The sequence below is a fragment of the Cynocephalus volans genome, chromosome 15 (assembly GCF_027409185.1).
Source record: "Cynocephalus volans isolate mCynVol1 chromosome 15, mCynVol1.pri, whole genome shotgun sequence".
In the NCBI taxonomy this organism is placed as follows: Eukaryota; Metazoa; Chordata; class Mammalia; order Dermoptera; family Cynocephalidae; genus Cynocephalus; species Cynocephalus volans.
The window spans coordinates 78,513,237-78,529,092 of NC_084474.1; positions in this window are offsets into that span (position 1 = coordinate 78,513,237).

The following is a 15,856-nucleotide window of genomic DNA, read 5'->3' on the forward strand; positions in this document are numbered from 1 at the left end:
TTTTTATAATTTCATTAATGGTATGAAATGGTCATTAATGGTATGAATTTAGAGATGAATACACAGTTATACATACAGATGTATATTTCTAATTTTCTCAGCAGTTGACTTTAAACAAATCTCTTTGCCTAGGCTTTGGCACATATTACTATGCTAATATTATTAATAATGATATGTGAGTTTGTATAAAACTCCAATACACCCATGGAAAATAATAACAAATGTAATATAGCAATTTACAGGTTGTTTTCATATTCACTATCTCATTTAATCACCAGACACCCCTCTAAGGTGGGTGTTTATTCAACAAACATTTACTGAGCAACCATCACACCCAAGATACTATGTAGGTCCTGGAATTTTAGAGATAAAATGACATGACTGTGGCACACAAGGTCTAATCTAGTCACAGACACCAACACACAAATGAATAATGCAATTATGGAGAAACACAGGGTGATCTGGGAGCACAGAGAAGGGGCACCCAACCCAACCATGTGGTGGAGGAAAGATCAGAAAAGCTTCCCAGGGAAGATGTGGCCTGAGTTGAGCCTTAAAACATGAATAGAACATAACTGGGCAATAAGATTAGATGGTCAAAAGGACACTTTATGCTTTGACAGATGAGGGGTTGAGAAAAAGTGGGGAAGTATGTATTAGTTTCCTGTTGCTTATAACACAACACCTGAAACTGGGTAATTTATAAGAAAACAAAATTTATTCCTTACAATTTTGGAAGCTGGGAAGTCCAAGGTCCAGGGGTGTATCTGACGAGGGCCTTCTTCTTGGTGGGGAGTCTCTACAGAATCCCGTGGCAACGCAGGATATCACATGGTGGGGAGGGGCTGATTAAAAGCTCACTAATGCGTCTTCCTTTCCTTATAAAGCCACTAGTGCCACTTCAGTGATAACGCACTTATCCATCAATGCATTAATCCATGAATGGATTAATCTACTCATAAGGGTATAGTCCTCATGATCCAATCACCTCTTAAAGGCCTACCTTTCAAATACCATATTGGGGATTAAGTTCCAACATGAGCTTCGGAGGGGACAAGCATTCAAACCATAGCAAGGTGGTAGAGAAAAAATGGCTGGAAATGTAGAAAAGTTTTGGAGGGTGGCAGAAAGATGAGGGAAAATATTGAGAGAGAGAGAGAGACCCACTTTATAGATGAAGAAACTGAGGTTCCTGGATGCCTTAGGTTGAATGTACCCCCAAACTTAATCCCCACTGTGACTGTTAAGAGGATGGGAAATCCTATTATAGTAATTGAAAGGTGGGGCCTTGAAGAGGTGATTAGATTGCAGGACCATGCTGGAGTAAATGGATTAAAAATAGTGGTCTCTGGCATGGTTTGGAGGGCTTTAAAAGGAGAGTGAATGAGGAGGTTAGTCTATCTCTGTTCTGCCATTTTCACAATGTGATACCCTGCCATCACTGTCACCACCACCAAGACTTTCACCAGCTGTGTTCCCTGGACTTTGGACTTCCCAGCCTCAGAAACTATAAGCAATAAATTTCATTTTCTTATAAATCACCCAGTTCTGGGTAATTTTGTTATAAGCAACTGCAACAAATCAGACACTGGAGATGAATCTTGACCACTCTTCCGTTCCAGGTCAGGTTGCCCTTCCCCTACGCTTCCCTTTTGCGTTGAAAGTAGGCCAGTTAGGATATCAAATTTGGCAGTGGCAAACAATGGCCTGGTAGCATGAGTCTGGACTCCTGAGCCCACATGGACCCAGATGGGGGAACCTTTGACTCAGCCATCTAAAAGGTACCATTGGGTTTTTCTAGCCTCTTTCTACTGTGGGCTGCAGCCAAACCATGGGAGAAATTCAACTCAAGCCATCTTAGGTGGCCCTGCCTAACTCCATGTTACTCATTCCTCAGGAAATTTGTCCATCCAAAGCCTATTCTTTTGTGCAGGGCCTCTATTTATTGGTTTGGCATACTTCCCTGGGGAGTGGTCTGTCTGGTTCTCTTGCCCCAGACACTCCAGGGCTGATCCCTCACACGTCTGGTTCACCACCACCCACAAGTCTGAACAGGGCCCTGGAAACGGCCTGACTTTACAACCCACCATCCCACGCCCTGGGGGTGGGCTGTCTGGGCTTGCTCAAGTCTGGGAACAGCAAAGTCTGGCCCGAGCCTGCTCAGCCCATGCCCTGCTTAGAGGTTGGCATAAGCCTCAGATGTTGGGCTCTGGCTGGGAGTGTGGCCCCAGGAATTTGTAGAGGGGAAGCCTTGTGGCGCGTCCAGGCAGTGGGAGAGGGGTAGGGGTGGAAGTTGGACTCTGCTCCCTGAGGGAGCAGAGAGCAGCTCTAGAAGGCAAGGCTGGCAAACAAAAAGATGGTGCTTGGGACGGTGGTTAAGATGCTAAGGGGTGTCCTGTGTTGGGGTCCCCAGAAGCATACCCTGAGAAGAGGATTCGAGCGCAAGTTACTCATGAAGGATGTGTTCTCAGGAGAGGCCAGGAAGGGAGTGGGAGTGGGATGGGGAAGAGGAAGAAGCTGAACCAGGCAGTGAGCTGACCTTGAACCGAGCGTAAAGAGGACTCTTCCTTCTACGGCTGGATGGAGTGATTCCTACAAAGGTCCAGCCTCGCCTGATCCCTCAGGGGAGCTCTGGAGTGTAAGTTATGTCTTCAGAGTCTGTCCCACTAGGAGAACCAGGGCTCTCATACTCCTACCACCTAAGCATGGGCTAAGGGCTGCCCCAGGACCTAAACTTTCAAGTACTTCCTGCTGTCTGTGGGCACAGCAGCTCTGATCACCTAAGGGCAGGCCTGAGAAGATAGGCTCCGGTGCAGACCAGGAACAGCAACAGAGGTTAGAAGCTAGAGATCCGTGCTCAGAAATCATGAAAGGGAGCCAAGGGGATCTGGGACAGGGAACATCAGACAAAACCACGTTCGTGTCCCAGCTCAGTTTCTGCCTCTGCAACCAAGGGTAAATTAATCTTACTGATGAGTTTTCTCAACTGTAAAGAGGGGCCACTCTCTTTCACAGGGTTGTGCAGAGTAAACAGATCATAGAACAAAGTGCTTAGCATAGGGCCTGGCACATGTTAAGAGTTATTTATGATGTCTAATCCAGCAAGTGCCCTTCTAAGTGGCTTTAACCTTGGGAATTCTGAAGTGGCTGAAGTTGAGCTCTGATACCTCCACTTCTGTTCTTTGTGTTTCTCCCTTCCCTGAGCAGACACTCGGCCTCACTTGCTGCTCAGCATCAGGTGGAGTCTCAGGAGCTCACATTCCATCCCACCCCCCACCCCTTGCTTCCTCAGCTGGGGCTTGCTCCCCTGAAGCATTGCAGAGCAGAGTGTTTCAGACCCCAGGCTCTGGAGCCAGATGATCTGAGTTCAAATCCTTACCCTAATGTAGGATGTATGACCTCAGCAAAGGGCTTAGTCTTTCTGTACCTCAATTGCTTTATCTGCCTAGTGGAAATAATAACTATTCTACCTCTTAGAGCTGTTGCGAGGTGTTAATGAAGTAATGCGTGTGAAGTGCTTAGAACATAGCACTCAGGGATTGCTGGTGAGTGTGATCATTAGCACAAAACGTTCACGCGGGTCAGATCCCCACTTTGTTTACTGCCCTGATTCTTGCGTTTATAATTCTCTGATCAGCCCCAGCTATTTTCACCCTCCAGCCCTGGTTGGGCTCCCACCCTTGTCCTTCCTTTGATCCCTAGAGCCCCAAGGTCACTTCTTGTTGAACCCCAGGTCAACAAGTCAGCACAAGAGCAATCACCAGCGTGTGCACAGCATTTGGATTTCTATGCAGCGCATGTCTGATTTGATCTGTGCTTCCTTTTTAAAATAAGGAAATCGAAGCTCAGAGAGATTTAAGCAACTTTCCCAAGTTCACCCAGTTTCCAAGCAATGGAGCCTGGATTGCCACCTACCTATCAACTCCGAGTTCAGTGCTCCTGCCCCACCCACACCCCAGACCCAGGCCCACAATGACGACAGGGTCGACCACTCCCCCTGCATCGCCTCTGCACGTGCAGTGGCACCTACAGGTAGACCTGTGCGAAGCGTCTCACCCTGCGCCATCTACTTGTTGGTTCCCCCTGCTGCACTATGTGCCTCTGGATGGCAGGGCTGTCTTATTTATCTGTCTGTCCTCGGCCCCCGTCACAGGGTCTGGCATATGGTAGATGCTAAATATGTGTTTGTTAAATGAGTAACTCCATTTTGGTTTGGTCTGTTCTGCTGGGGCTAGTGCAGGAGCTCAGTCCAAACCATTGGCCCTCTGTAAATTTACTTAACTCAGGAGACCAGACATTTACATGTGAACTACCCTCTTGGCCCCTATAGTGGTTGTGTGGGGCCACCACAGCTTTGCCACAAGTTCCTGAAGCTATATAAGATGTTATCTAATTGTATCGCCCCTTCAGTGGCTCTCCTGTCTTTGGCCTGGCCCCTACCTGTCTCTTGAGCCTCATCTCTTGATACTTACTCCTCCTGTTTTTTTGCAGCCAGATTTCCAGCAGTGAAAATGTTATCTGCCATTTTATTGAGTACACAGCAGGTGCTGGACACTGTGCTGGGCTTTTCACATGTATTATCATCACAATTAATTCTTCAACCACCCTACCCCCATTTTATAGATGAGGAAATTGAGGCTTGGAGAGTTTAAATTCATTCTCAAGGGCGCGCTGCTGGGGAGTGATAGAGCCAGGTTTTAAACCTTGGTGGTCTGATTCGAGAGCCTGCACTCTTAACTGCAACGTGTCCTCCACTACACACCGTATTTACACGTTTCTGTATTCTTTCTCCTCCCTGAAGCTGCTGCTTTCTCTGCTTGGGATGACTGTTTCCTCTATTCCTCATCTCACTGCTTTACTTTGCTTTCAAACCTTTTCTCATCCTTTGGGACTCCAGTCAGGTGTCACCTCCTCCGAGAAGCCCTCTCTGACCTCCTGTGGTTGAATTATCTGTCCTTGTCCCAGCATCCTCTCTCTCCTCTGTCACGACAGTTGCATACTCTACCGCAGTTGTCCAATTCTCCTTTGTCTCCTCTGTGAGCTTCTTGAGGGTGGGACATCAGTCTCTTAACAGATCTTTACCAACACCTACTATTGCCGGGCTCTGTGCTAGACTTGGAGCTTACCATGATTAAAAATAAAATAAAATACCTCCCCTCCTCAAAATCCATAAACTAAAAGAAGCTCCTGGTCAAAAGGGGGTGGGGGAGAGTCATTTATTCTAGTAAATAATTGCATTTGGATGTGATAATTTCTAAAACTGAGCTGTAGCATTATTACAAGGCTCTATGAAAGGATCAAAAGACAATTCCGACCAGCCAGTAGGCCCAGAAAGGCATAACACAGAGAAATGAAAATGCATCCTTCAGGCCAGTATGAAACTCTGGACCAAAACCTTGCCTGAAGCCAGCCGGCCCCAACAAATCCCTTTTACTGGGTAAGCCACTTTGAGTTGACTTTCTGTGACAGGAAACTTGAGAGCATTGTATGTAATGCTACAGATGTTGTCGACTGGAGCATGTTTTTCAGAGAAGGCTCATCAGGATAAAGAGGGCATATCAGGAAGGACCAGGTAAAAGAAACATTTAGGGGGCCACAAAGGTCGACTTTAACATGGAAAGAACTATCATGAGGAAGGAGGAGCAGACTCACTGTGTGGCCCCAGAAGGTGAGACTAAGACCACTGAGGACAAGGTCCTCCTCCGTACAGGCAATGAGGTGGTGTATTGTCTGTGGAGAATTTTAAAAGGATGATAATATAAATAAATAAATGTAAAAATGATGATAAAACTCACACACACAAAAATCAACGTGATTTTATTAATAACATGCAGTGGGAATTCTAACCAACTTCAGTGATCAAATATTCCTTCCTGCTGGGACAGACAGCTCCCAGTGTCCCTCCACTGCTTGATATACCACTGCCAATGAAGAGAAATGACAGGGAGTTAAGTTCCAACTTTGGTAAAGAAAGATCTTTTCAACAGGCAATAATGGAGTGTACTATCTTGGGGTTGATGAATTATCCATCACTGGCAATGTACAAACAGAGGCTGGAAAACCACTTTGCTGGGGTGTTATACAATAGGTTACTGAATTCAATGGCGGTTTACCTTAAACGACCTCAGAGACACCACCTGACTCCATGAGTCTCTACAAAGAATAAGTGAACAACTGAGACAACCCTTTTCCAGTTAGAGAAGGGTCTTTGAGTGAAAGAAGGGTATTTTGGGTCTTTTAGGATGTGAGCAGCAATAAGACCAAAATACTCCAGGGTCAACTCCTTAAGTACAAACACCCTCATGACCACTGGCAATCAAACTACATTGAGGGTCTGAAAAGTAACACCTGAAATCTGTGGTTATTAATGGTCAGAGACAGGGCAGTTTGAAAGCCAGGTTATGAGCTATGAGATGTAAAGTTCTGGAATCCAGAAGGTCATGGAGAAGAAGACCCCAGTACCAGCAATGAGACCTCAGAGTGAGCCTGATTCCATCGTGATAACCTAGGGCATATTACTCACCCCTTCTGCATAGTTCCCACCTCATTGTATTGTGTAACATTTAAATGACTTAATATGTGTAAAATCTTTGTCTATAAAATCTGCCTGGCATAATGTAAGGGCTACATAAACATTAGCCATTATTATCTTTTCTTAAAGCTGCTACTCTAGCAATCTGTAAGGCTCTTTCTGTTCTTCCACATTGCTTCAAACTTTCTCTTTCAGAATGTCAGGACAAAGTTATTTCCCATCCAGTTCCCATTCCATCACCTTAATAGCTACTAATTAGTTTCTCAGAGGCTAAAAGTTTTGATTTTTTCCCAGAATAATACCTCAGTATTGTTAGAAAATGTTTAATGGTATAAATCGTTTATTTCATTAATTTTTTAAAATCAATTCTAATACTTACTGGATGCCTGCTTGGTTCTAGAAACTGTTTGAGGTCCAGGGGATAGAACGGTCAGTAAGAATAGACCAGATCCTTGTCCTCAAAAGGCTGATTAGGACGGAGCAGTGGGGAGAGAGGTTACGACAGGTATCAGTTAATAATCACACGAGTGATGGTGAAATCATGGCTGTGGTGGTGCTATCATGAAGGTAGGCGGCACTGGGAGACTGTGAAATTAGACAGCACCCTAATTTCAATGTGTTGCCCCAAGGTCCGGGTTGGGGACTACACTGAGCAAGTGATACTTGAATCAGGATCTAAACTGCACGTGTGTTAACTAGGCAGGAAAATTTCAAGCAAAAGCAACAGTGCACTCAAATGTCCTAACAACTGTTAAGTATCTTTACAAAGTGCTGACTTTGTGCATGTCAGGAGCTCTGTTGAGAACTAAAGTTCATTATTTCATTTCCTTATCTAAGCATCACATCAATGCTTTGAGGTAAAAATTATTGTTTGGCCCATTTTACAGATGAGGAAATTGGGACTCAGAGGGGTCTGGTAACTGATGCAAGGTCACATGTCTTAAAAGGAGGGTTTAAGCTGGACTCAGTCTAACTCCAACACCTGGGCTCTTAACCCTGAGGACAGAACTGTCATATGTGTCTTGGTATCTAAAGCCTAGGACAATGCCTGGCATGTAGTGGATGTTCAATAAACACTGTTGTATAGGTGCTGAATGGAGTAAAATTGTACTGAGGGGATGAAAGGCCCCCGTGCGTCAGGAGGGAAGATTGACTAGACTGTGTTTGGGCAGACAGTAGAGGACGCAGGGTTTCAGGAAGAAGGAACTTCAGTGGCAAAGACTGCTTGTGGGAATACACATAGCCTGAGTGGAGATACTGCTTGAAGGAATCCTCTTCTTTGGTAGACAGTGAGACTCTTAATACTCTTCGTCATTGAGAGTATTCAAGCACAGACAAGGTGACCACCTTGGTCAGCCCTAAAAATGTGGTAGGTCTAAATTGTCTTTCAGATATTTTCCAACCTGGGGCTGATCTAATACAAAGTGTTCTTGCAAACAAGTGCCAAAAATTTACCAGTTCCTAAAGCTGCTTACCTAATTGGGGACCAAAATAGAAAGAAGGTGGATGGAGTGAGGTGGCAGCCACCAAAAGAAGACAGACAGTAGGGAGGATGGAGCCACCGCCTGGATATCAGATGACTTTCAAATCATAGCCTCAGACAAATGAGATGGGTGTGAGCCCCCGCACAGTGCCTGGTGCACAGCGTTCAATAGGTGGTAGTGTTTCTTGTTATTAGTCCCCCAATTAAAAAAATTTTTTTTTGCCAGATCACTTCTTTTATGAAGGTACTTTAAAAAGTTCATGGAAAGACTCATGTTTTTCCATGAACTTTTTGAAGTACTCTTGTATTCCATAAAACAGGGTTTTTGCTCAAACTGATATCCAAAGGGTTGAGGAATAAGATTATTTTCCTTTCCTGCAAGAGACTGCCCTTGGGCACTTGCAGGGGTGGATCTTGGCAAGGACTGTGATTTCATTCCATCTTTCTCATGCAGCTTAAGTGAAAGTATTGCCAGAGGTCCAGATCTCAGGCCTTCTGTGGATTGCAGAGTCTGGAGCTGTGTGGCTTCTGGGAATGGATGCCTGAGCTTCCATTTTCTTTCTCTGGAATATGCCCGTTACTGCCAACTTAGATGTCAAAAGGTAAAAATGAATATATAAGTCACATTTGTAAATTCCAGGTCTTCAAAGCACAGAACTGTACACTCTTGTACATTGTGGGCAATACATGATTATCCTCATAATAGTGCATTTTACAGATGAGTAAACTGTAGGTTAACTTTGCCCTGGGTTATACAGCCGGAAAGTGGAAGAGGCTGTCATTTCCTTTCCCTCAGAAGGAAGCACAACCCATCAATTAAGAGCACAGCTTTTCATGTCATTAAGAACCGGACTCTAATTCTAGTTCTACCACTTGCTGGTTGTATGGACGTGGGCACGTATTTGATCTCGCTGTGGTTCTCCCTCTGGAAAAAGTCTCTGTCTTAGTTTCTGGGATGCTGTGGTTCCCATGGCCTCCCTTCTGGCTATTTCACCATTCACGTTCTTCTTTGTCAGTTTCTCTTCTTGCCACACATCAGAGGTTGCCAAAGAGTCCAGTCTCCTTCCTCTTTCCTTCCCTTCTTTCTCTGTACTCTCTTCTCCTCAGCAGGCTCCGTCACTGTGACAGAGGAAAGACAAAATGGAGTATTGCACACTGGCACTTGGAAATATGACACATAGCTTGTGCTCACCGTCCACTGAACAGAACACATTGGTCCACATCTAACCTTAGGATGGCACGTGCTATTGAAGAAGAGAGCATCAGATGTCTCTTGCAGAATGGTCTCGTATGCATCAGAATCCTCGACTCTCACCTCTATCCAGAATACTTCCAAATATGTATTTCTTATCCGTTGTAAATCTTACAGCTGATATCTTCCCTCTTTAGTTTGGCTGCTAAAACTTTCAACGCCAAATTTGCTATTCACCTCCAGCATTTTTACAAGACCTTTTGGCATGAAGATTACAGCTTAAATTTAATTGAATTTTACTTTATTTTTGTGTTATCCAGTTTCTCTATTTTTAAAATTCTGTTGTGCATATTTGTGTATGCCACTCAAATCATTTTTGAATAAGACAGGATATAATAAACGAACATGAATATACCCCGTTTCTGTTGCTTATAACAAAAATACCTGAATCTGGGTACTTTGTAAAGAAACAATATGTATTGCTTACAGTTTTGGAGACTGGGAAGTCCAAAGTTCAGGGAACGTATCCGATGAGGGCCTTGTTGGTGGTGACAGTGATGCAGGGGTCTCACATGGCAGAATAGCAGAGCAGAAAAAGAAAAGCTCCTCATCTTCTCTCCTTCTAAAGTCATCAGAACCACACCCATGGTCACCATTAAACCATCAATAGATTAATTCATTCAATAAGGCATGGTCCTGCAATCTAATCACCCCTTCAAGGACCCATCTTTCTATTACCATAATAGGATTCCCCACCCTCTTAACACTGTCACAGTGGGGATTAAGTTTCTAATACATTAAACTTTGGTAGGTACACAACACAATTCAATCCATAGCACCCCACATCCACAAAATATTTTCAGTCCTCATCTCTCATAAGAAATACAAATGGTAATTTATCACTGTCCACTGGGCATCTCCAGTGGCAGATGTCAAATGAAACATGTTCAAAACAAAATTTATTATCTCTCTCCCAAATGGTCTCCTTTACTTAAATTCCTCTTTCCACTAATAGCTTAACCATGTTTGGAAGATTGCAAAAAAAGCCAACAACCCTTCATCCCTACCTCTATCCATATCCCTTTGGTTTATCTTTCACACCTTCTTAACATCCAGTCCAATGTCACTCCATGCTCTCCAAATATGCTATATATTTTCCCATTACCATTTCCTCTGTTTTTCCCATTACGATTTTCCTCACGCTATTTCCTCTGTTTGAAATACTTCCCTCCCCAGCTCTCCACCTGTAAAAATTCTTCCCATTCTTTAAAGCCCATCTCTACTATCTTTTTTGCATAATGCCTGGCCTCATTAGCCAACCAGATGGGAGTATCCTTCCTTCCAATCTCACTTATTACATTGGACTTAATCGACTTTACAGTATGCACTTCTCAAATACTGTACTTTATTTTACCTTCCTAACATTAGGGAGCTCCTTGAGGGCAAGGATCATGTCTTACTTTGCTTTTTATTTGCAGCACCCAACTCTTTCTGACATGGTTTTAAATTGCCTTGAGCCTAAGTCATCATAGGTGAACTTTGCTACCTATCAGATGGGAGCATGTGGCCTCTCCTGCCCCTTGCCCATTGCATCTTCAGGCACCTCTCCCAATATACCTTAAATCCCTTCTCTCTTCACAATTTCCTCTACCTTGGTTCAGATCCCCATCGTCTCTCACATGACCCATTACAAAAATCCACCGACACTCTTCCTGCCTTCAAGGCTGGTAACTCTAAAACATACACCCCTCCCCTGCTTAAAACTTTTCAACAGCTTCCCAAGAGCAATGGGATAAATTCAAAGTTTCTTTCATGGCACAAGAGGCTCTACATTAACCTAGCCTTGCCCTTTCTCCTGTCTTAATGCTTTTTTCTGTCTTATATTGTTTCTGATCATGCATTCCTTCCCAACGCTAACCTAGAGAAATAGGACTGCCCATGTGGTGGGCATTCACTGTTCTTGTCTTGCTCATTCCTTCTCCCCTTCTTTGGGTAACAATCCTGCCCTACTAACCATATAGCTGAGTTGTTAGAGTACTTCACTTCTTTCCCCAGGATGTGGCCCAATCAGAGCCTTTCCTGGGATTTTCAAAGTGGAGTTGTATGAGAGGAGTTCCTTTCTTTTTTGGTTCTGAATCTGAAGGTTGAGAGCTCAGAACTGCCCATGTTTCATTCTGTGAAAGTTAAGGAAAGCAACTCAGGGAGACAAGCAGAAATACGATCTTCAGAGCGAGTTGCCCACACAGCCCTGGACGCCCTGGCTCTGGTTTCCACACTAATGCCAGGCTTGTTTGTTCAATTCTCCTTTCTCCTCCATGAGCCATCCCAAAAGCCTTCGTTACCTATAAGCATTTGGTTCATCTCTATTTTCAACTATACTGTAAGCTCCATGAGTGCAGGAACTGTGTTTATTTTGTTCTCTACTGTATCTCCAGCACCTAAATAAATATTCATTGCTTAACTGAGAGCAGACTTGGGGGCGGGGGGATCAGAAGTGTATTAAGACCTCCCAGATGGGCTCCCAGAGGCCCATCCAAGGTGAACTTTGCAAGGACAGAAATGCAATTCAGTAGAAAACAAAGAACTGCCTCAACTTCCTCTGGACTGTATGCGGACAAGTGATCAGCTCAAGGTAAGATTTTTTTTCTGTTAATGGACTGGAACTTCATATTCCCACAGTAATGGACAGACATTATTTTGGAAATATAATTTTTGAGGAGAAGGATTTCACATTGTTTATGAGACTTAGTTTAATTCTTCAGAATCCTTCTTCCCCAGGCAGACACAAAATTCTTAAGGGTAGCTATATGCCCAAGAGAATTGAAAACATATGGCTGCACAAAAACTTGAACACAAATGTTCATAGCACCTTCATTCATAATAGTCAAAAAGTGAAACAACCCAAATGTCCATCCACTGATGAATAGATAAAACGTGGTATATCCATACAATGGAATATTATTAGACCGTAAAAAGGAATGAAGGACTCATACATGCTACATGTACAAACCCTGAAACATTATACTAAGGGAAAGAAGTTAGTTGCAAGGGATCACATGTGATATGATTCCATGTTGGAATGGGAAATCCTTAGAGGCAGAAAGTAGATTAGTAGTTGCCTGGGGACAAGAGGAGGGGAAATGAAGAGTGACTGCTACCGGGTATAGGGTTTCTCTTTGGAGAGATGAAAATGCTCTGGAATTAGATAATGATCGTACTTGCACTACTTTGCAAATATACTAACGCTCACTGAACTGTACACTTTAAAAGGGTAAATTTTATGGTATGTGAACCATAAGTCAATTTTTAAAAAGTTCTTAAAGATAAAAAAAACCTGACTCTTTCTATCATTTATATCTATACAGTCTCTCATATTATTTATTTATTTTTAGTATTTTTTTAATTTATTGGAATATTTCAAAGAAGAGAATGAAACTTTCAATAGCAATTCCACCTGGCATAGAGTAGACATTCAATAAGTATCTTCTGACTGAATAAACAAGCAAGTACATTTGGCATGTTATTTTAACTGTCTTATTTTCTAACCATTCATGTGTATACATCTCTTATAGTCAATTATGCAGTAAGCTCCTTGACAGCATCCTATTATTTATTTTGGCCACAGTCTGATTCTATCTAGGGTTGGGCTTTTGGTCAAGATTCTCTAATGCAGTCTTGCCAAAGTGAGGATGTGAAATCCTACAGCCTAGAGAGATTATTTTGGGAGAGATAACAGGAATGGGAAGTTGATTTAGTAGTTCAAAAATAAGAATAACCAGACACCTCCATTGAAAGATGTCAAGAGGAGACCCGGAACCTTCTTTCTCCTCTCCCCCAGCAGCATCCACAGCCTAACGCACTGTCTGTCTTGGGGTTGTCATAACTCACTTATCAACTCTATCTTTGATTGTCCCTATAAGAAGGTCCAAACTCCTATGTCATCACCCAGACTTCGTACATTCCTTGATTTTTTTTCCCCATCTCCCATCTTCCTGCTTTCCAGTGTGTCTTCTAGAATCTATTGATCATTATCAGCTAAACCTGTGATATTGTCACATATATCTCTCTCTGTTCCTGTCATCCTCTTGCTCTAACCAAGACATGACACTCTTCTGAGGACGATCAGCTTTGAAGGTCACATGAGAGATGATACCACCCACCGCCCCACCTGGTGGCAGTCTTCATCCAACCCCCGCGTGACTTTCCATCACTTCCTGAAGATTCCAGTTCCACGCCTCACTGTCATTCTTGTCATTTCTACTCCTGAACTAATTATTGGTGACTTCTATGTCCACATAGGTAAACCTTCCAATGCCCTGGTTTCTCAGCTCCTTGATCTCCTCTCCTCCAAGTATTTTCCATCTCAACTACCCACCACCGTGGTCATACCCTAGACCTCACCAATCTCAGTATCTGAACCCTCTTGTATAATCTTAGTTTTATCCATCCCTCTCCCTGATCACTACCTCTTATCTTTCCAGCTCTCTCCCTCTGGTATCCAGTGCCAGCAATTCTTCAGCTCCATCAGCTCCTCAGCCCGTTGATCCCACCAGCTTCCTACGACGGGAACTAGTCAAAAGAACCACAGTCTGTCCAGGGAAGTACACTGGACACTTTCAAGTACAGACCCTGCAGTCAGACAACCTGGGCTTGCACCCTACTTCTGCCACCTACTAGCTCTGTGACCTTGGGCAAACTATTTAGCCTTGATAAACTTCAATCTCATAGAATTATTTGAGGATTATTTTATGGGATACTGTAAAGTAACTAACATTGGTGCCAGACCAATTTAGAACTCACAATATAGGAGAATGGTTATTGCACTAGTTCATTTCTTTTGCTTATAACAGAATACCTGAAACTGGGTAATTTATAAAGAAATAAAATATATTTCTTATAGTTTGGAGGCTGGGAAGTCCAAGGTCCAGGACATATATCCGGTGAGGGCCTTTTTCTTAGTGGGGACTCTCTACAGCAACGCAGGGTGTCACACGGCAAGAAAATGGCAGGAGTAAGAGAGAGCCAACCTTCTCATTGCCCTCCTTGTAAGACCATGCCCATTACTCCATGAATGGATCACTTCATTCACAAGGGCATAGTCTTTACAAAACCATAATCAGATTTCTCACCCTCTTAACACTGTTACAATGGGGGTCAAGTTTCTAATATGTGAATTTTGGGAGACACATATAACCCATAGCCATTATTATGTGGAATAAAAATATATTTGGTCACCCTCACAACTGTCCTTTTTCTTACAGTAATAGCACCCCAACTTTACTCGAGAAACACCTCCTTTCCTGGAGCTGGAAAGGTCTAATCCCAGCCAAGTTAAGACAAATGAATGTATTCACAATAATTTATCTTGCATTTTAAAAATGAGTCTTAGAATTAAATGCTTAAATGTAAAAGTCAAATTATATATATCCAAGAATCTTTATGAGATGGCATAGGAACCCAGGCCTGATCACTTTGAGCATTCCAAACTCTGACATTATAGTGACTGATTCAAACTAAGCCAGGCCAATGAGAGTCTACTCAGGGCCTTTATGTTTGAAGCATAAAGAGGGGACAGAGAGGTCCTCTACTGCACGTAAGGCTGATAGGACCTAAACCTGCTGGACAGAGAACCCACCTGAGAGCAGCCAACACCAAGAAACATGGGGGGAGAGACAGAGGAAGGCTGGGTTCTGAGGGGGTTGTCTGAGTCCTTCAGTCCAGCCACACTTAAAGTCTATCTTGAGACTTTGCAGCTACATGGGCCAATACATTTTCTCAATGGTACTGGGCTTGAGATGGGCTTCTGTCTCTCTCAGAGTTCTGACCAGTCCATTACACAATGAAATACTAGTCTACCAATAAGGATGGTGATATAAATCACATTGAGACACAGGGAGATGCTTATTAGATATTTTTAATTGAGGAAAAACAACTTAGAGAATTATAAGATATAAATAAGAATAAGAATTAAACATAAATTTTAAAAATTCTTCATTTATAGCATTTGCCAGTTTCCGTAGTGTAAATACTCTCACCATGGCTGATTTCAAGCTACCAAAAAGAGAGAGAGAGAGAGAATAAGAATCAATAATATTCCACTTTTGTCAAAAATATCTAGATACTCTGGAATGCTATATGACAATAGGGTACCAAAAACCAAATATGTTAACAGGTACAGATGCTAAATAGCTTAACTATGAATTTCTATGGGTGGTGGGACTATATATAATTTGTATTTTTTCCTCTTTTTTTGGCTGCATTTTCTAATGTTTACAAAGTACATAGATTACTTGTGCAATTTTTCAAAATGATATTTCCCAAATGAGAAAATGCAGCTGTTCCTTGCCACACCTTTGATCAGAGCATGAAATTGTACCTGTCCCAGGGGCCCCTCTCACGATCCTGCAGGGCGTCTGGGACTGGGTGAACCTGTTCTTCACCTGTTCTGTGGGTTTGTGGCTCCTGGGTATGCCAGGACTTACAACCTTGCACCAGTCAGAATCACAGATTTGCCATTTACAAGTTTAAATGTTCTGAGGGCAGTTGCAAAGTTCAGGAGGAATCAACTGTGCCTCCTGGGAGAGGGGCAGAGCGATATGTGTACAGAGCTTTCAAACGAATTAATCACGCTGTGGGAATTGTGTGGTGG